The following is a 22,359-nucleotide window of genomic DNA, read 5'->3' as shown; positions in this document are numbered from 1 at the left end:
TGACCATATTGATTTAAATATTCAATAATACATCTGCTCAAAGAGCATTGAACTTATACCTCTCCTTTCTTTATCACTTAAGTTTCAACCCTATTGTGGAAGACAGTAATTCTAATGACAACACTGGACACATCCATCGGAACTGGAAGCCCTCTGACTACTTCCAACAGCACATCGATGACCAAGTTTTTAAAGAAATGTCAGAACGAACAAACAATCGGGAGATGTTGATCACTAGAGGAAGTCTAAAAACCACACCAGAGGAGCTGAAAACCTTCTTTGGCATGTCTATGTACATGGCATGCCTCGGATACCCTAGGATCCGGATGTACTGGGCGGCAAAGACAAGGGTCCCAGTTATAGCTGATGCAATGAGTCGAGACAGATTCTTCAAGATCAGGCAGTCCATCAAAGTCACAAATGATCTTGATGTCTCTGATGAGGAGAAGAAGCGTGATCCCCTCTGGAAGGTGAGACCTCTCTTAAACAGAGCGTCTGTTTAATCTGCCTAGGCCAGGGAAGGCATTTGTAGATGAGCAGATAATTCCATTCACAAGCCGGTGTCCTGTACGACAGTTTGTGCCCGGAAAACCAAACCCCACAGGACTGAAAGTATTTCTCCTTGCCAGTGCCAATGGTCTGGTACTGGAGTTTGAATTGTACAAAGGCAAGAATACGTTCACTGTTGACCAACATCTTGGAATCAGAGGGAATGCAATCTCCAGGTTGGCACAGTCTCTTTCAACAGGAACACACCTGTATTTTGACAGGTATTTCACCTCCATCAAGCTACAGGATAGCTTGAAAACAAATGGTCTCCTGGGTACGGGGACCATTATGAAGAATTGAATCTCTGCACCATGCAAATCAAAGATGTCAGATGACACTAAACAAAAAAACAAAAAACAAGGAAGAGGTAAATCTGAAATGGTTGTTAAAAAACCATCTGAGGTTGCCGTGACAAAGTGGCAGGATAACAAGGCAGTCTTGATGGCCTCCACTGTCCGTGGGATAGAGCCCCAGGACAGTTGCATGAGATGGTCAGCAAAAGAGAAGCTCCATGTTACTGTGCCTCGACCAGCTGTTATAGCTGAATACAACAAAAACATGGGCGGCTTCGATTTGTGCGACCGCATGATCAGCTTCTATCCTATGTCAAGCCGCACAAGAAATGGATCCATACAGTCCTGCATTTTGTTGACCTGGCAGCTGAATCGAGTACAGGTCAGACCACCAAGTCTCTGGAAAACCAGAGAAAGAGAGGCTGCAGTATTTCGACTTCAAGCTGCTGCTGGCTGAGGAGATGATTTCTCAGGCACAGGGAGATCACAAGGCTGACAATGTGGCCAGTGACGATGAAGAGATGAGTACTGATGAAGAGTACATTCCAACAAAGAAGAGGAGGCCTGTTGAACCTCAGCCCAATGCCAATGTCCAAAAATACGGGGCAGTCCATTTGCCAAAGATGGAGGAGGCTGCTCATTCATCACGGTGCAGAAGAGAGGGATGCAAAGGGAAAACATCTGTCAAGTGCATCGAGCATAACATGTTTCTGTGTGTTTCAAAGGCCAAAAAGTGTTTCCTGTTGCACCATTCATGATACGCTGTGATTTGGAGCTGTGTGTGATGCCGTAAATTTGAGTATTCAAACACTGTTGGGTGTTCTGCTAAGTTTAAATTCTTGTTCAAATGTTTATTGTGGGGAGTACCAGTAAGGATATTCCAGTAAATATGTGTTTATTTTGGTGCCATGTTTAACTAACCCTGTTTGGTAGTTTGAAGAGTTGACAGTGAGAAATTGCGATAGTATAGGTCAGACAGAAATGTGCTGATTTCCTCCCTCATGTAAAATAGCCAGATCATTCAGATGTCTTCATCTATTTTAATGTTTATGAAATAAGAAGATTTTTTAAAAGAAATCCACATGAAAATGAATTCGGTATTATAACATTACATTATTACATTTTATATCAAACAAGACCCGATGTCCACCACAAGGGACAGTCCAGAAAAAATAAATAAACAATGCTTTTGAAAAAAAATTGTTGCAGTATGTTTCTTTCAACCGCAATACTTAAATTATCATTAAAATATCAAAAAAGTAAAAACTTTTTTCCTCTTAGTCTCTCATGGCATACTAATAACCATTTGAATGGTAAAGAATCAATGTAAGTAACTAAGATGACTTTATTAAGATTACTTTATTGTCATGTAGTCACACGAAATGACTCTCCGCATCTGACTCATCCAGGTTGGCACCTGTTGAACACACACATGCACGGGGTGACACACTCATGGAGACAGATGCCATACACTGGAGCGGTGGAGCAGCCAATTACAGCGCCCGGGGAGCATGGGGGGTACGGAGCGGCGAGAGTAGGAATGGAAGTTATTGGAGGACCCACTCTAACCACAGAGCCTGATAGGTTGTGGGTACAGTGGGACACGTTACCCCGGCGTTTTTGGATTTGCTACCAAACATACAACTGGTTGCTTAGCAGTCGATAGAAAAAATGTCCTACTCGATTGTAAAGGACGGGGCCGGAGCCCGTAGAAAGAGATATATACGCAGACCGTGTTCTGAAGACATGGCAGCAGTATGTCTGAGTTACCAACGATCTGTTGGCAAACACACTCGTCCCTGGGTGGGCTCGAACCACCAACCTTTCGGTTAACAGCCGAACGCGCTGGCCGATTGCGCCACAGAGACTCAATGGTCAGTGTAATAATTGTGTCTGAAAATCATTATCCTCCCGAGACCCGGCAATTCATTTTTGTCCTCTGTGCAGGACATGAGTCTGAGACCTCTAAGTCAGGCATAACTTATAAAATCTATCTGAGTCCTACTGTCCCTCTCAGAGGACATCCTGGGCTCTGTTTTGCTGCCCCAGTTGTGGGGATGTGGCCAACATATCACATGCACTGTCTTTTGAAAATGGCGGGAATTTCAACGTCCATGTTTTACAGAACCAAGAGAGGTTAGTCGACAATGTTTTGCAGATATCATGTTTCTATTGTTAAAAATCTATTTTTTCTTTAATATCAAAGTCTTTACTTCAATTTAGTAACATTTTTATAAAGACAGTATTTTTAACCCTTTCAAAACATAACTTCTATGTAATGTCCTTTGTAGTGGACATCAGGACTTACTAACCCCCATTTTTAATACATCAGGGAGCAGCGGGCTAAGTGAGGCAGAGAAGATTTTGTTATGAGTTGTGGAGGGAGATTCAGATTTGATGAGATGGATGAGGCCCAGAGAGAGGAGGAAGATGAAAGTTCAGAGGAGGATACTGCAGCTGTTGAGGAGCCTGAGCCTGAGCCCGAAAAAACCCATCGTGTGTTATGGATCAGTAGCAATGTGTAAGCTCGTGTTTTGAAGTTTATTACAGTGTGTAGCAATGGAAATGAGAGCAGTTTTAGTTCACACTCTTGTTCTAACACACACACAGGCACAGTGCACAATCAGTTAAAAACTTGATATGGCAAACTACTGACCATATTGATTTAAATATTCAATAATACATCTGCTGAAAGAGCATTGAACTTATACCTCTCCTTTCTTTATCACTTAAGTTTCAACCCTATTGTGGAAGACAGTAATTCTAATGACAACACTGGACACATCCATCAGAACTGGAAGCCCTCTGACTACTTCCAACAGCACATCGATGACAAAGTTTTTAAGGAAATGTCAGAACGAACAAACAATCGGGAGATGTTGATCACTGGAGGAAGTCTAAAAACCACACCAGAGGAGCTGAAAACCTTCTTTGGCATGTCTATGTACATGGCATGCCTCGGATACCCTAGGATCCGGATGTACTGGGCGGCAAAGACAAGGGTCCCAGTTATAGCTGATGCAATGAGTCGAGACAGATTCTTCAAGATCAGGCAGTCCATCAAAGTCACAAATGATCTTGATGTCTCTGATGAGGAGAAGAAGCGTGATCCCCTCTGGAAGGTGAGACCTCTCTTAAACAGAGTGTCTGTTTAATCTGCCTAGGCCAGGGAAGGCATTTGTAGATGAGCAGATAATTCCATTCACAGGCCGGTGTCCTGTACGACAGTTTTTGCCCGGAAAACCAAACCCCACAGGACTGAAAGTATTTCTCCTTGCCAGTCCCAATGGTCTGGTACTGGAGTTCGAAGTGTACAAAGGCAAGAATACGTTCACTGTTGACCAACAACTTGGAATCAGAGGGAATGCAGTCTCCAGGTTGGCACAGTCTCTTTCAACAGGAACACACCTGTATTTTCACAGGTATTTCACCTCCATCAAGCTACAGGATAGCTTGAAAACAAATGGTCTCCTGGGTACGGGGACCATTATGAAGAATTGAATCTCTGCACCATGCAAATCAAAGATGTCAGATGACACCAAACGAAACAACAAAAAACAAGGAAGAGGTAAATCTGAAATGGTTGTTAAAAAACCATCTGAGGTTGCCGTGAGAAAGTGGCAGGATAACAAGGCAGTCTTGATGGCCTCCACTGTCCGTGGGATAGAGCCCCAGGACAGTTGCATGAGATGGTCAGCAAAAGAGAAGCTCCATGTTACTGTGCCTCGACCAGCTGTTGTAGCTGAATACAACAAAAACATGGGCGGCTACGATTTGTGCGACCGCATGATCAGCTTCTATCCTATGTCATGCCGCACAAGAAAATGGATCCGTACAGTCCTGCATTTTGTTGACCTGGCAGCTGGATCGAGTACAGGTCAGACCACCAAGTCTCTGGAAAACCAAAGAAAGAGAGGCTGCAGTATTTCGACTTCAAGCTGCTGCTGGCTGAGGAGATGATTGCTCAGGCACAGGGAGATCACAAGGCTGACAATGTGGCCAGTGACGATGAAGAGATGAGTACTGATGAAGAGTACATTCCAACAAAGAAGAAGAGGCCTGTTGAACCTCAGCCCAATGCCAATGTCCAAAAATACAGGGCGGTCCATGTGCCAAAGATGGAGGAGGCTGCTCATTCATCACGGTGCAGAAGAGAGGGATGCAAAGGAAAAACATCTGTCAAGTGCATCGAGCATAAAATGTTTCTGTGTGTTTCAAAGGCCAAAAACTGTTTCCTGTTGTACCATTCATGATACGCTGTGATTTGGAGCTGTGTGTGATGCCGTAAATTTGAGTATTCAAACATTGTTGGGTGTTCTGCTAAGTTTAAATTCTTGTTCAAATGTTTATTGTGGGGAGTACCAGTAAGGATATTCCAGTAAATATGTGTTTATTTTGGTGCCATGTTTAACTAACCCTGTTTGGTAGTTTGAAGAGTTGACAGTGAGAAATTGTGATAGTATAGGTCAGACAGAAATGTGCTGATTTCCTCCCTCATGTAAAATAGCCAGATCATTCAGATGTCTTCATCTATTTTAATGTTTATGAAATAAGAAGATTTTTTAAAAGAAATCCACATGAAAATGAATTCGGTATTATAACAATACATCATTAAAATATCAAAAAAGCAAAACTTTTTTCCTCTTAGTCTCTCATGGCATACTAATAACCATTTGAATGGTAAAGAATCGATGTAAGTACCTAAGATGACTTTATTAAGATTACTTTATTGTCATGTAGTCACACGAAATGACTCTCCGCATCTGACTCATCCAGGTTGGCACCTGTTGAACACACACATGCACGGGGTGACACACTCATGGAGACAGATGCCATACACTGGAGCGGTGGGGCAGCCAATTACAGCGCCCGGGGAGCATGGGGGGTACGGAGCGGCGAGAGTAGGAATGGAAGTTATTGGAGGACCCACTCTAACCACAGAGGCTGATCGGTTGTGGGTACAGTGGGACACGTTAACCCGGCGGCTTTGGATTTGCTACCAAACATACAACTGGTTGCTTAGCAGTCGATAGAAAAAGCTTCCTACTCGGTTGTAAAGGACGGGGCCGGAGCCCGTAGAAAGAGATATATACGCAGACAATGTTCTGAAGACATGGCAGCAGTATGTCTGAGTTACCAACTATCTGTTGGTAAACACACTCGTCCCTGGGTGGGCTCGAACCACCAACCTTTCGGTTAACAGCCGAACGCGCTGGCCGATTGCGCCACAGAGACTCTGTCAGCAACTTAATCAACAATGCATAATATGAAAACATATCACCGAATTGTTATCACCACAGAGACCATTTCCGTTCATGCCTTCCAGCTGTGTGAGGAGCATTACTGCCATCTACTGGACTGACTATTAAGCTGCTGGAGTTTTTCCTGCCACAGCCTCTCAGGCACTGATAATGGTGCCTTTTTCTCTTCTTCTGTGATTATATTTTCAGAATACTTTACAGAGTCCTCTTAGTCTCTATTCAGATGTTGGTCCTCTCTATCTTTCATCCAGTTTGTTTGTCTCAGTACATGAAGACAGTCTGAGAGTTGAAAAGGTCAGAGGTCAGTCTGGATGTGCAGGAAAAGCAGCCTCATGGAGCTTCAGGGTTCTGTTAAATAACTACTGAAGTTTGCCCTCCTGTTATTGGATTATGTTAAATAAAGACAAGGGAGTATAACCAGCAGAGCTACTGCATGTACTACTACTCCTATCACTTCCATTGCAGCGTAGAGTCCGGTCCCTCCTGAAATGTCTGGCTGTGGACTCTCAGTCGGTCTCTGAGGTTGGGAGTGATCAGCAGCTGCTGTAAAGGACAAAACATGAAGGTGATTTATGGAAATAGAAAACATTTCCCTCATCATTAGTAGCTGTTAGTAATTCTTCATCTGCTGTCAGAGAAACTGTTGTTCTGCCGCATTTTGTCTGTTTTCTCTTCATTTGCTTTGAGTTTTGGATTTTGTGTTGACAGCTGACAGAATAAAATGTTGTGGATACTGTTCATATGTATGAGTCTATATGAACAACAAAACAACACAAACAGAGACAGTTGGTTCTCAGCTACTTTAAACTCTGAGCTGGATAAACTGTGTTAGTTCTGTAGTGGTTCTTCATGGCTAACTACTGGAACATCTGAGCTTTAAATCTCATGTTAACCCTCAGCAGGAAAAAGCTCCAAATGAACAAGAACCAGCAGTAAAAATCTTAAGGAGATTAAATCCACGATGTGAACTCACCAGTGACGCTGAGTCGACATCTTCCAAAGCTGAAGACACAATCAGTCTTCACTTCACACACATACAGACCAGAGTCCTCAGTCCTGAGCCTGGACACATGAAGTCTGATTCGTCCTTCTCTGAGGGCGTCTTTGTCACTCTGGACTCGTCCTGCAAACTGTTCATCCTGAGACTCTGACACCTCAACACCTCCATGAACATGATACAGGAATAAGACTCTGTGATCAGTTATCAGGTTCCAGATGATATACAGGGAGCTCCAGGAGCTGTCAGCTTTGGATGTGAACATCCACTCCAGAGTGATGTTGTGCTCCTCCTCTGCCTGATAGGAGCTCTGTGGCACATTCACTTCAAATGTTGCTGCTGAGGAGACAGAGAGGGAAAGAGAGGAGCAGACACTCTTTCACATGTGATAGCAATAATCTGCATTATCTAAGCAAACACAGAAGATGATCAAAGCAAGGCCGTAACTACCATAGAGGACACCAAGGTCGTGTCCTCGGTATTTAAAAAAAAAATGTTTTGCTTAAATTGTGGTGATTTTATATTTGAATAGCCAAGAGTAGCATGACTGTTTAATAGAACAGTGGCCCAGTTTGGGCATATGTGCTGCGCGTCATCAACATCATATGGTCTATATGGTAACTACCACACACATGTCGGACTTCAGTCACTGGAAGAGGAGCTCATTAAACTAAGAATGTAGGTGGAGAGCAGTTTAAGTGGTAGATGCCTGTGAGAAAAAAATGCATTTTAATGTGGAGATATTTTTTTTGCAGCCCAGCGTACTACTCAGATAGGAAGGACACATCAAATCAAAGTTTAATTTTGGTTAACTCAGTCAGTACCGGTCGTCAATCAATTTCCACCGGTTGAGTCAACATTCATTTTGCGACTGATTGAAAATTAAAAGTTTATTCAGTGTTGATTTCCCAATGTTGGATGCTGAACCTGTTATATATTTCTGCCAGATGCCGGAGCACAACGCAGGAAAACTGCACAGAGCAGGTCGTGCCGGATAGGAACTCGTATGCAGAAACAAAATAAAACATCCGGTTAATTTTCAAAATAATAATAATAAATACTTTTCTGTGGTAACTTGCCCTTACTTCATTAGTCACCATAATGGTCCTTCAAAAAGCCTAATTTTTACCTCAAATTTCAAAAGCTCCGCACTGCCCAAGGTTTTTTAAGATTTCTGACACATCTGAAAATATGATGATGAAATGGCGTCTTGTTTTTTATTTCTATCAGTTTAGTATTTGACTGTGTTTATAGATTCAAGAGTTTTATTTGTCACATACATAATCATACATAATACAATGTGCAGTGAAATTTTCTTTTTACCTGCTACCAAGAATTAAGGATAAGAATTTAAATAGAAATATGTTGAATAAAAAAAAACCGTGGCACAGTAATTCCACACAAAACAATAAAATAAGAAAAATGCTTCAGTAAAAGTGTAGGATATTAAAATAAAAGTGTAAAAATTTACAATATTAACAAAATTATTGATGTAAGCATTAAGGTGCAGGTGAGTGAGATAGTCGAGTTTTTTGCATTCTTCACTAAAGGGAAAACAGGATAGGGAGGAAAAGGCTGAGCCAAACCAAGCTCATCTTTGGGCCAAGCAGCAAGAAGAGGAGCAGAGATAAAGGGAGAGCAGGTACTATAAAAGGAAGAGACTATGCCAGACCTGTATACGTTTTAAAAGTCAGCTGTTTAATGCATGATAATTGAAGTATTGTGTAAGATTATAATAGAAATATGTTCAAAAGCTGGTTTTCCTTAAGAAGAGTGAACAGATTAGGCACTATCATCAACATGATAGTGTAATAGGGCTTGGGTATCTATTTTAAATACTGAAGGAAATATGAAGCATTTGTTTACAGTATATTATCCCTCTGTCCCAGGACAATTCATTTTTTTTTATTCCTAATCCATGACCTGATGAAATTCATTCTCCAGTTTTAAATCATTTAGGATGAGGCTGATGTTCTCTGATAACAAACAAAACAAATAAACCTAAAGGTCATTATGATGTTGTTATTGTTTCTTTAAGACTCTGAAAATGGACAGATTTAAATAATGGAATTAAAAAAACTTCCAGGGGAGCCGGCCCCTGAACCCGACTAGAAGTTCTGACTCATGACCTCAGTATTTTTTGGGCCCTGGTGGTAGTCCACTTCCAGCTCCACCTCCACCTCCACGGCCCTTGAAGAAGGCTCCGTACCCCCCATGCTCCCCGGGCGCTGTAATTGGCTGCCCCACCGCTCCAGTGTATGGCATCTGTCTCCATGAGTGTGTGACCCTGTGCATGTGTGTGTTCAACAGGTCCCAACCTGGATGGGTCAAATGCGGAGGAGTAATATTAAATTAAATCATTTTAGTTATTTACATTGATCCTCTATCATTCAAATGGTTATTAGTATGCCATGAGACTAAAGTGAAAGAAAGTTTACCAGTTTTGACAATAATTAAAACCAGATTCATTCTGCGGGAGGCTCCCTGGGGTTATAATTGCAAGACAGTTTCTCCTGAAATGCCTCAAGTCAAGATGAAGCACAGGTCTGCTCCTCAGGCTTTGTGGACTCTTCTTTTATAACAAACCTTTACACAGAAAACTGTGAAAATGTGGTTCCTCCTCTCCAGTACCCCCGAATAGACCTTACCAGGGAGGCTGAGGAGTGTGATCCCGTTATTCCTGTCTGACATACATATTCTTACAATTTGAATTCATTGAAGTCTGTTAAAAATGAGAAATGTGTTTTTATGTCCAATAACGTTCTTTTAAATATTTGATGCTAATGATAAAAGCTCCATGATGTCAGATTTTATGTTCAAAGCAGAACATGTGAAACAGAAAAAAAAGTGAACTTTGACTTAACAGCATACATGTGTAACTGTGCTGTCGACACAGTGATGTAAACACCAGATAAAGAGAGAGAATGAGCTTTTTACTGTCGGACTGTGTTGACTAAAGTGAGGACAGAAAACAACAGACTGAGCGAACAAAGAGAAAATCAGGAGCCTGCAGGGAAATCTTGCCGCACAGCTGAAAGTTTCTCCTTTAAACAGAGAAGTTTCAGTATTTTCCTGTTTTCACCACACTGCTGAATGAGTTCAGGTGTTGATGCTGATCAGTGTTTCCTGAATCTTTCTGTTCTGTTGAAGAGTACTTTTTGTTGTGAATGATGTTGTCAGATTGGTGAATAAAATCTACTCTTTGTTCCACTGTCTTTATATAGAAAGTCCAAGATCTTTAATCCTTCCCCAGGCAAGAGGAAACATGGCTCTGATGAGGCTAAAGAACACGAGCAACAATTTACTAAAAGTTTATTGAACTTTTTGCATCGTTTCATTCCAACAAATTGTCACAGTCTGCTATAGAAGTTTATGTTATGTCAGTTTGTTTAATCATGGTTTCAGTTATGTTCTAGTCCTGTTTTTCCCCTGCCACCTCAGTTCACTCAAGTCACCTGGTTAATTGTTCACAGCTGCACCTCATTCACTGATCACTCCCTCCACAGTATTTAGTCTTCTGGTTTCCTTTCAGTCACGGCAGAATCCTTACCTCACTATCCCTTCATGCTTCCATGACACAGATAAGTCTTGTTTTGCCGATCTCAGTCTTGTTTTGTTTCTCATGGTTTTGTTATTTAATAGTTTAGTGTTTTTGATAATCCGGCTCAGCTGCGTTTTTTTGTTCTTGCTCCTTGTCCCCTTTTTTGTTAATAAACCTTGTTCCGTTAGAAAGAACTGCATCTGGGTCCTACCTCTCCGAACCGTGACACAAATACTCCTGCAGTTAAAGTGTTCCACACATACGTTATCTAACTTTTTAAACAAAATCACATGTATACATATATTTAATTTCTATTGAGAAATGCAGCAGAGCACCAGAGTTTCCTCATGTGTAAGAGGATGGAGGTGAGTTTGATGGGTCAAACACACAAAAAACACCTGAGCAGTCAGATCAAGCAGCTTTAAGCAGCTTGGTGGTTTTACTCTCTTTGGCTCCACTTTCTCAAGATGTCCTCTGCTGCGTCCAGAGTGGAGTCCTCCTGTTAGACACTAATTCATATGCTGATGTACATTCCAGCTGTCGTGACACTAAACAGGGAAACTCATCTTTTAACACCAGTAAAATCTATTCATGGTTCATATATTTTGACCTGTTTTGACTCCCCCTGTAAGCATGTAGTGTTCTAACCCTTCACACTGTGCGGTCAATGCTTGTTCCTTTCAAAAAGGAGTGTATCAACTCTATATAAGCACAGTGCATAAATATGTACAATAAAAGGGGAAATCAAACCCTCAACAATATCAAAAATACCTTATTTGTCTTTGGAAGAATAACTTTTGATGAAAATGACCTTTTAATTGTTTCTTATTTTGATAAAAGAATCCAAACAAATTTGTAATTATTTTTTTTTTACGTTTTATTTGATTTAAACACAATCAATGTAATAATAATTTGTGTAGGATCTTATTCATATTCTTATTTGAATGACACAATAATGCTCTGAACAGTTGTGAGAACAATGCACTGATACTTTCAGTCAGTGCAGTTGTTCAGGATGAAAAGATAGAGCCGTACAAAAGATAGATACATTTGAAGTATTTTTATTGATGTTACTGTAACAGGATGTATAGAGATTTCATTGGGTGACTAGTCTTGTGAGCGAAACTAAACGCTGCTGCTACTTTCTCTCTTGATGTTGTTGTCTTTGTATTGTCGGCGATGTTTAGGCGTCATATATTTTTTGAAGCGCCTCCACATTGAAGGCAGCTCTGGTCTTTCTTCTGAGGGGTTAAACTTGTCCACTGCTTGTTCTGGTGCTGCAAGTTGAAGAGACAAGTCTTCTGTGGCATGTGAGGGGTTTGATGTTGGAGAGTCCTCTGACTGTTTAGAGGCTGGTTCCATTTCGATGACAATGAAAGTTCTTTCATGATTTTGCTTTGGAAGTGGTTCCTGGACAACGATCGGTGATGAAATGTCCTCCGTGTCTTGAGGTTCCTGGATGACTTCCGGCTGGTCGTTCTTTATAATGGTCTCTACCGTCTTTTTGTTTTTGCGCCGACGCTTTTTAGAAGAAACTTTCTCCTTTGGTGGCTCTGAGAAATCTTTTGGTTGTGGGACTAATTCCATTTCGATGTCACTCACCAGCTCTGGGACCACGTCTGGTTGTGGCACTCCAGCCTGATGAGCCAAATCTGATGGAATCACTTCCTGTGAGTCTTCAGAAGCCCTTTCTATTTCCTTTTCTTCCACGGGTTCAGAAATCTTCTCTGGTTCCTGGACAACGAAAGGTGATGAAATGTCCTCCGTGTCCTGATGTTCCTGCATGACTTCAGGCTGGTTCTTTACAATGGTTTCTGGCATCTTTTTGTTCTTGCGCCGACGCTTCTTTGATGTAACGTTCTCTTTTGGTTGCTCAGGGATCCCTTGTGGTTCTGTTTTGTTGACTCCATCCACTTCTGGATTCGATACTTCCACTTGTGAAGCCAGCTCTTCTACAATTATGTTCTTTGGTGGAAGACGTATCTGATCTAAATGGAGTTCTGGGAGGATGTACAGCTCTCTCTCTCTTTTACAACTGACTGATATTCACTTTCAGATACTGGTGGTTTCAGTGTTTCAATCAATTCTGCAATTACGTCATTGCATTCCTTGAGCTCCTGCTCACACTTTTCACGGAGATGACGCTCAGACGTCAAACAGTTTTCCAGGTCCTTCAGTTTTTCCTCAGAAATGGAGCAGCTATTCTCTGCTGCGACTCTTCTGTCTTTTTCTCGTGTTAGAAAGAAATTCTTTTTCAGCAGCTTAGTCCTGACAATATCCATCCGATGGTATAAATAGTTGATCTTGTCCTTATTATGTTGGTAAGATTCCTGTAATTTTTCTGATCCATAATCTTCGTCGGCAGCAGAGGCATTAGAGGGAATCTCCTCAGTTTGTGAAATTGGAAACTTCCACGTGACGCAACGTACTTTGGAGGCCTGGGGATGATCCTGCACAAGCTGGACGTCCTCGGAATGAGGAGTCACAGCCGCAGCAGAGACCTGGGATTGTTCCTTTTCCAACACGTCCAACATTTCTGATCTGTTGGTGGGTTCCTCCAAACTTTCATTACTGCCAAAAGTAATGTTATATTTGTAGGACGCCTGAGATTGTTCTTTTTCAAACGGGTCATTTTCTAGGCTTGATGTTAAAATTTCTCGCCTGTTGCTGGGTTCCTTATAACTTTCATTACTGCCAAATGTAATGTTATATTTGTTGGAGGCCTGGGCTTGTTTGTCGGTTTGTGAATTTGGAAACTTCCACGTGACGCGACGTACTTTGGAGGCCTGGGGATGATCCTGCACCAGCTGGACGTCCTCGGAATGAGGAGTCAAAGCCGCAGCAGAGACCTGGGATGGTTCTTTTTCCTCTTCGTCATTTACTTTTTGAGGAGACGTGGAGTCCTCAGAGGCCTGGCATTGTTCTTTTTCCAACAGGTCATTTTCTGACCTGTTGGTGGGTTCCTCATAACTTTCATTATCGCCAAAAGTAATGGTATATGTGTAAAAATCCTCAGGTAAATCGTCCTCTACCATGTCACACCACTGAAGTGGAGCAGATGATATCTTGGTTTGACTCATTTTGCTTGTTGTTTTTAAGAGTTTGTCAAAATTACTATTTAAGATAGTAATTAAGTGTTGATTTTTTAGACGATGTGAAAACCGTTTGCTGAGACTTTCAAATTTGCTTCGAAAACTGGACGTGTTTCTTCAGATAAACTCCTGACGAACTGTGAAAAAGGAGTGAATATGTCTGGCCTATATAACATTTGTGATGTCAAACAACATCAGTGGTGACATCAATTGTGATGTCAAACAACATCAGTGGTGACATCAATTGTGATGTCATCATCAGTGAAGACCAGAAGAGAGATTTTGATGTCATCAGTGATGATATCACAATTTAGTGATAAGACTAAAAAACAGGAAGACTAAAAAAGAGCAATGGCGTTCCGTTCTCAGCCACCATCTTGTGTGTTGTTTTGCTCTCTTGTTCAGTTTTATGATTATACATTTTTAAGCTTTTTTTCTGTGAAATCTCAAAATATTATTGTCCAGGTCAGTTTTAATGCATTCATTGTATGTTATGGTACTCACGACTGCTTTCTTCATGCCTCCACTGGAAAATTGGACCTCATTGTGTGATGATCTGCAGGTTTGAAGGCCTCTGTTCTGTCTCTCTTCTGGTCTGTGATTCCAACCACAGATTCTGAATGGAATTGAAGTCGGATTCCAGAATGTTGATTTTTGTTCTCTGTTAATCACTTGACGACTTCAGCTGAATACTTCATGTCACTGTCACGTTGGAAGGTCCACTTCTGCCAGTTTTCAGCAACCAGTGTAATGTTTCCCACTAGCAGTGTTTTCCAAGACAGAATAATGTCTGTTTTTAAAATGTTTCCAAAATAAACCTTTTTCCACATTCAAACTGAAGCAGACACCCTTTCCACTTTTAAGATTAGGCTTAAAACTTTCCTTTTTGATAAAGCTTATAGTTAGGGATGGCTCAGGTAATCCTGAAACATCCCATAGTTAAGCTGCTATAGGATTAGACTGCTGGGGTTCATCTGTCACACCTTTCCTCACTTTGCTCTCTTTTTCCCCATTTAGAAAAGCCTCAAAATAAAAGTGATTTTTAGGTGGCTAGAATAGAATAGAATAGAATAGAATAGAAAAATACTTTATTCATCCCCAATGAGGGAAATTCAAATTAGTCAAGTAGCTCATTAAAATATAAATATTTACAATGATTGTATATTAGACAACAACAACAACAATAATGATGATCATAATTATATTATAAATAATAATCAATCATAATAATAATCAATTAAATAAATTTGAGAAGAACATGTCAGCAGTCACTGTTAAAAAGCCTTATGGCTGTGGGGACAAAGGACCTCCTGAACCTCTCAGTCCTGCAGCTCAGTGAGATGAGTCTCTCACTGCAGCTGCTCCTCTGTCCTGCCAGGATGCTGTGGAGAGGATGTTTATTGTACTCCAAAACAGAATATGATTTCCTCCTCATCCGTTGCTCCACCACAGCACCGAGAGGGTCGAGCCTTCTGCCTACCACAGAACAAGCCTTTTTCACTAGTTTGTCCAGGCACCTACAGTTTTTGTCTTAAGTGCAACTCCCCCAGCAGACAACAGCATTGAACAGTGCATTGGAGTGATCAAACATGCATATCATATTGTGGAGTAAGTTTACCAGGCCCCAAAAGTTATAGAATAAAAAAGCATGCTGTCGAAAAATTGAGGCATGCTGTCGAAAATTAAGGCATGCTGTCGACAATTAAGGCATGCTGACGAAGGCATGCTGTCGAAAATTAAGGAATGCTGTCGAAGGATAATATATGGAAAGTACCAACGTTTAGCTCTATGTAAGGACGAGTCAGGCGTTAGGGTCATGGAAAGTACCTAAGGTCAGTATCGAGTCACGCATCAATGCAAACATTGTAAAACAGGAAAAATGGATGTAGAGGGGAAGTCAGGAGTAGGGGGAAGGACTATTGCATGAATAAAGGTTTTAAAAAAGGCATGACAAAGGGCCCTGCCACGGGTAAGCTAATTGATTAAAACATAACGGTGGAAGATTGGGGAAAACACGCCATATGAAAGGAGGGGCCCGGGGAGGAGTGTCCACAGGCCCAACTTGTATAAAAGACGGGCCCGGGCTACTTCTCATGTATGGTCGAATTGTAACTCTGCAATAAAACCATCATTGGACCGCGAACCAGCTGAATCTGTCTCATCTTTGACACTCTGTGACTTCTCATCTTTAACTACTGAGTATAGCACATTAGGTAATTTGGACTCCACAAAAGTCACAACAATTGGCGAGCCAGCTTTCCAGGAGGAAGTGACGACACCGGAAGGCCACGGGCGCTGATTGGAGGCCAGGAACCCCAAAAGGGCCCACATATCCACCAAGAACAGGTGAGATACCAATTCCTTTTTATTTTTTCCAAATTTATGGGGATCCAGCCTCCACCTAAGCTCCAGTGGTCAGAAGGTATTAAAACACTATCCTAAAAACAACCTAGTAACATTGAATGTGCATATGAGCAGAAGTAACAGCTGGTGATCGGTCCACGTATGAATTATTGTGTGAAAATATGACAAGTGTGGGATGGATAAGCTCCAACAATGCATATTTAACCTATTGATCTGTCTATGGGCTGTTATGTCACGTACAGGTCTTGGAGTTGTAAGTTATGTGCTGGTGAGGTATATGAAGGGTGAAGGAGGAAGGTTTAATCAGACAGCCCCACTGACTGTCTGATCAAGAAGGTCGCAGTAAGTCCGTAAAGAAAGCAACAAGAAGACGTGTGGAAACTTTGTAGGATAATCGTGTTTTTGTCTATGTTTTTGATGAAATAATTATATTGGTGACTAAGATGCTAAGGTAAAGCATAAGGATAAAAGTACCGCCTGTGGAGACGTCAACCACCGTGCCTTCTCGAGGGGTGGTCGAAGGCAGGGAAAAAACTGTAGAAAACAGTAAAGTACAGTGAGTACAAAAAATAACTGTTGAAGGAAGAGACTTGCAGTTAACAAAAGGATTGATGTTTTCCAAAAAAGTGTTGTAAAATGTACCTATGTTATTGTTAATGTGTAATTAATTAACAAAGTTAAAGTATAATTGGAATAGTTGCTAAAAGTGCAAACTAGGCATAGATGAAAGGTGTCAATGTTGTAAGAATAGTGCATAAGCATAAATAAATAAGATATGGTCGCTAGAAACGTCGTGGTGTAACGGATTGACACACGATAGGTGATATTATCTCCAAAAGTTCCAATTAAGCATAAAGCAGTGAAAATAATTATTAGTAGAATAACGAAATTGTAACAAAAATTGGGAAATACCAAAGTGCAGATATCAGCTCTGTATTGAGTAGAGCAGGGGCAGTGGGAAAGAAAGCAGGTGTAAGAAAGTAGGTGATAGAAGAAAAAGTTAATAAGTAACCACACTACCCCGGAGATTGCTGTGAACTGCCATAAAACAATGGAGCCAACAAAAGTAAGCAGGAAAATGAGATAACGCCTGCAAAACTAGTCATGGTCATCCATCCAACAAACGGGCGCAAAATTCTCCGATGTATGAAAAGTTGGCACAGGATAACATCTGGTAAAAATCGATGGCCTCTCGAAGGCAGCTTTGATCCAAGATGTTGTGATGAGGTGGAGGAAGAGTTAAGAAATAAAGACAAAAAGTACGATGTAACACACATGAAGACAAAACAGAAGAATGCTGAGCAGAGAGACATCCTGCAGTACTTCAGAGTAGAAGCCAGCAGAAACCCCATGATAAATAAAAACACAGGCCCCAGACCACCACCTTACAACCCTGGTAGAGCGGGACAATTTGTGCAGCTAGAGCAGAACGGAGCAGGGGGAGTAATTACAGGAACAATAAAGATCATAGTAAATGAGGAAGAGGAAGAAGAAGAAGTTAGGCCACCCAGACACAGGAAGGCAGGTGCCTCATCATCATCTCGTTACCACTCAGAAAGTAGGCCACGCAGGCAGAGGGAGACAAGTGAATCATCATCTCATCAGTATGCAGATGAGGGAACACATAAGAAATCAACACACAAGACACAGAGGGAGGTAGATGTAGAGGCAGAACCTAGGAAAACAGGATCTGGGAAGGATAGTTGCAACTGGAAAAAGAAAACAATGTCGGAAGAAGAAAAAGACCAAGCAATGATTGACCGACTAATGACAGAGAGTCAACAGGGTGCGACCGGGCCAATACCGGAAAGGTCAGAAGAACAGGAAAAGGAAGAGGGATCAGAACTTTCGATTGGCAAAGGTGAGGCCAGAGACTCACAGGATGAAGGCGAAGGGTCAGACATACCAGCAGATGATGAAGATGAAGACGAGGAATACGAACAGGAACGTGAGAACCTGAAAAGTCAGTAGGCGTGCGGTAAAGAATGTTCACCACCCCCATGCTCTAAGACCACAGAGACAACTTATGATCTTGACTTACTGATGGAGACAGGAAACAAAAGTGAGAGGATGGAGTTGCGCAATCGAAGACGTCAGCAGAACTCACAGCGACAACCCCCTCTGGAATGCACCCACTGCTGGCCAAAGGACCCAATAACAGCTTCAGGTATGTGCCATGGTCATTTATGGATATGATGACACTTGCAAGTAAACTAACTCCTTTAACAGACGGAGCTGACAAATGGATCGAGAAGCTTGAAGAACTCACTGGAGGACTTAAGCTGGCGGGTGGTGACATCAAGGCACTGCTGATAAAGACAGCAGGACAGGCAGCCGCCACAGAAGTATTCAGGATGGCTGGATATATCAGGTTGGCTACCACACACAAATATGATGCGATAACTTTCGACCTGATACGACCACAAGTGTGGGGGGCCCTACGAGAAAAGTACCCTTCACGCATGGATCCAGCTAAATTGGAGAAAGAATGTTTGAAGGATAGTGACAGCCCTTCACAGTTCCTGCATAACTATCAGAGAATGTGGAAGGCGGAGACGGGAAGTGAGTGGGACAGTAATGAATCAACAAAAGCTCTGTTTATGTTGTATGTGAAAAACGCCATGCCAAAAGAAGTACAAGATAAGTTGAATGCAGTGGTGGGACTGATGAAAATGGACTGGCCAGTTTTCTCTGAGCATATAATACACTATGTGAAGGCACACAGGGCTGAGAAACAGGCCCTGGATGATCAGAGTAAGATGCTGGCTACTAAACTGACTCAGCTACAAATAGGTGAACTGGCAAAGCAGAAGAAGGAGAGGGAGAGACCAAAGCCTCAAGCAGCAGTAAGTGTGGCCGCTCCAGTGGAAGGAGGACCAACAGAAGGAGGGGTAATGCAGGCACCCGTCATTACACCCACCATGTCATCACCTCATGTTCAACCAACATCTGCTGTGCCTAATGTTTATCCCACAGCTCCACCAGCAGGTCAATTCCAGAATCAGCAGATCCCTCCAATCCATGTGCACCTCAACCAAGGGGGAGGCATCCAGCAGCCTGCAGCAGGAAGAGGACGTGGTGGCCCTCCCATGCGAGGTAGATGGAGGAGGCCCCAAGGACCGTCTGGGGGACCCCCACCCGGGCAATATCAACCACAGCCACAGGTAGCCTCAACGGCTCCCTCATTCCAATCAAGACTGCAGTGCTGGGGGTGCGGACAGACGGGACACATGCAGAGGAACTGCTCTATCAATCCATGGCCAGAGCCCCAACAACCGGGTTCAGGACCCCCAAGCACTGGGACAGGTGCTAATCCTCAGAACAATGGACCATGGATGGGTCCAGCAGCACATTGGCAATAGGGAGGCCCAGAGAAACCTGATGGGGAGGTGATTTTACCAATTTTAACACAACGCCCACATGCTGAACTCACAATAGATGTAACTGTATATAACCAGCATCACCAGTTCATGATAGACACAGGAGCCACATACTCCTGTATAGGAAAAGACAGAGCCAGCCTTCCCCTCTCAGCTTCGAAGATTCGAACAGTAGGTTTCTCTGGGAAAACACAAATAATACCAATGACTGAACTGGTTCCGTTGAAAATAGGAGAAAAGACAATTTATTCTTCTCTTTTATATTCAGCAGATACACCAATTAATCTCCTGGGAAGAGATGTGTTGTGTAAGCTTAATGCAAAAATCAAATGTACTCCTGATGGCATCTATTTTGAGGTGACAGACGACCAGTCGGATAAATCTGATAACATGTCTGTTCCTATGATGCCACTAACAACTCCTACAGGATCTCCACAGATGCCAACTAACAACCCAGAGGCCCAAGTTTTCTGGATGAAGCTGATAACACCAGACTCTTTTCTTCGTCATGAATGGGAAGCAAGGAGACCACTGGTAATGAATCACTATGATATGGCTAAAGAGCCAACACTCCCACTCCATTGCACCATGTTTTACGACAAAGATCAAGTTCACGAGGACTATGAGAAAAGTTGGGATGAAAACATCAACAACAAAGCACTGATTGTCCAGTACGAAGACATCATAGTAGGACCTCAAGGGGCAGCTGCAGCTGTGAAGTTTGCAGGAAAAGATGTCAGTGACTGGTTTCAAGTCCCCAACTCCACACCTCACGTCACTCTTTTGATTGCTGACAAGTATGAATCACATGACTTGGGCCCCATGGTTCAAGCCGCAAGACAAATCAAAGATTGGACTCCCACAGACTGCCACCAGATTAGTGTCTCCGCAGATGGACAATTTTTCAAAATCACTTTCACCTATGCAGATGAGGTGATAGCAGAAAGGGTTAAGGTATCCAGAGACAGAGTTGGGCTTATGGTGACAACTGAAGAACACTTGACACTATTAGAACAAGTCCCATCCCAAGTATGGTCCCAACACAAGACAGATGTAGGTATAGTGAAATCAGCTGAACCACAGCGATTCCACTTGAAACCAGGCATCAGATTGTCTTATCAAAAGCAATATCCCCTCAGACAGGAAGCCATTTTGGATGACATTTTGATTTGCTCTGACTCAAAAGAACAGTGCGAGAAAGATTCCATCGCTGTATTGACAGCTCTGGCGGAAGGAGGACACAAAGTGAGTAAGAAGAAGCTGCAGTTCTGCCAAACAACGGTTGAGTATTTGGGCAGACAGCTAAGTGGGGACAAAAGACAAATTGCACCGTCCCAGCTTGAAGCCATCAGTAAAACGCCTAAACCTCAAACTGTTGGTCACATGTTGTCTTTCCTTGGTATGGCAGGTTACAGCAGGCCCTGGATTTGTGATTAAGCTCTCAAAACGGCACCATTAAGAGCTTTGATCCGTGCAGCGGGACAAGGACAACAGTCGACCCAGCTGCAATGGACTGATGAGGCAGAAGGGGCTTTCCAGCTGCTGAAAAATGATCTCCAGACTGCTCTAGCCAATCCAGACTATGGCAAACCATTCCATCTGTATGTGGCAGAAAAGCAAGGGTATGCATGCGCAGTATTGATGCAAGAAACCCCCACAGGTAAACAACCAATTTCGTACTACAGCACAAAATTAGATGGTGTGGAAGAAGGGCTGCCACCCTGTTACCAGGGACTGGCAGCGGCCGCTTTTGCATACAAGAAGGCCTCTGTCATTACTATGGGCCATCCAATATTCTTGTACACTTCACATCAGCTGCATGCAATGCTCACAAGCCCACGCTTTGTGATAACCCAAGCACGACGAACGGGTTATGAGATCCTGCTTTCAGGACCTGACTTGACGGTACTGCGATGCACTACCATAAACCCGGCCACAAGAATGGTATTGCCAACAGAAGGTGAGCCCCATGATTGTCTCAAGGAGACCGACACCTTCATGAAAGTCAGGGATGATTTATTCAATCACCCTATTCCGTCTGACCTGACCTTGTTCGTTGATGGCTCATGTGTCAGGGGCGAGACAGGGAACAAGGCTGGGTATGGAATCGTCCAGCTTAATCCTGATGGCTCCTTCACCAAACTACTATCAGTGAGTCTGGACCAGCCTTGTTCTGCCCAATTAGCTGAGATTAAAGCACTGACAGCAGCTTGTAAATTAGCAGCTGACAAAAGGGCAACAATCTACACAGATAGTGGATATGGCTATGGAGTGTGCCATATAAACGCCAGTATCTGGAAGCAAAGAGGGTTTGTGCGTACTGATGGCACCCCTGTGGCACATGGACAAGCAGTGATCGAACTAATACAGGCCATACAACTTCCAACCTCGTTAGCCATAGTTAAATGTGCAGCACATCAAAACAACACCTCACCCATTGCGGTAGGCAACAATTTGGCAGACGAGGCAGCCAAAGAAGCGACAGGACAGGTAGTGCAGGGACCAATTCTGTTTGAGGAAGATTGTGCACCTATAACAAACCTAGCATCATTGATAGAAGCACAAAACAAGGTCTCGGAAGCAGAAAAACGCCTGTGGGTTCAAAGGGGAGCTGTTCGAACTTCACACCCCCATCTGGGGTTGTGGCGGGGATTCTGCGGGCATTTTGTTTTGCCACTATCTCTGCTGCCTATTGCTATCAAAAAGATGCATGAACCTGATCATTGTTCTAGGGCCCAAGTTATCAGAAAACTGCAAGCTGTGTGGTGGTCGCCATACATGACACCGAGGGTTGATAGAGAACTTGCCATGTGTCCTCACTGTCCAAAGTACAATGTCCGCAAAATGTTTACCCAGCCTTTGGCTCACATTCCCATGCCAGA

At 42.6% G+C, this 22,359-nt stretch overlaps 2 non-coding genes across 2 annotated transcripts; both read right to left on the bottom strand.

Moving 5' to 3' along the window:
* Window positions 1-2,636: 2,636 nt before the first annotated feature.
* Window positions 2,637-2,710, bottom strand: trnan-guu (transfer RNA asparagine (anticodon GUU)). Its single transcript has one exon. It is a non-coding gene; the product is annotated as a tRNA-Asn (tRNA).
* A 3,293-nt stretch (window positions 2,711-6,003) lies between these two features.
* On the bottom strand, window positions 6,004-6,077 carry trnan-guu (transfer RNA asparagine (anticodon GUU)). Its single transcript has one exon. It is a non-coding gene; the product is annotated as a tRNA-Asn (tRNA).
* Between the last annotated feature and the right edge of the window lie 16,282 nt (window positions 6,078-22,359).

This window comes from Leuresthes tenuis, unplaced genomic scaffold (genome assembly GCF_036924035.1).
Source record: "Leuresthes tenuis unplaced genomic scaffold, fLeuTen1.0.hap1 SCAF_17, whole genome shotgun sequence".
Lineage (NCBI taxonomy): Eukaryota > Metazoa > Chordata > Actinopteri > Atheriniformes > Atherinopsidae > Leuresthes > Leuresthes tenuis.
The sequence above is the reverse complement of the archived record's forward strand: the minus strand, read 5'-3'. Positions and strand labels throughout refer to the sequence as shown.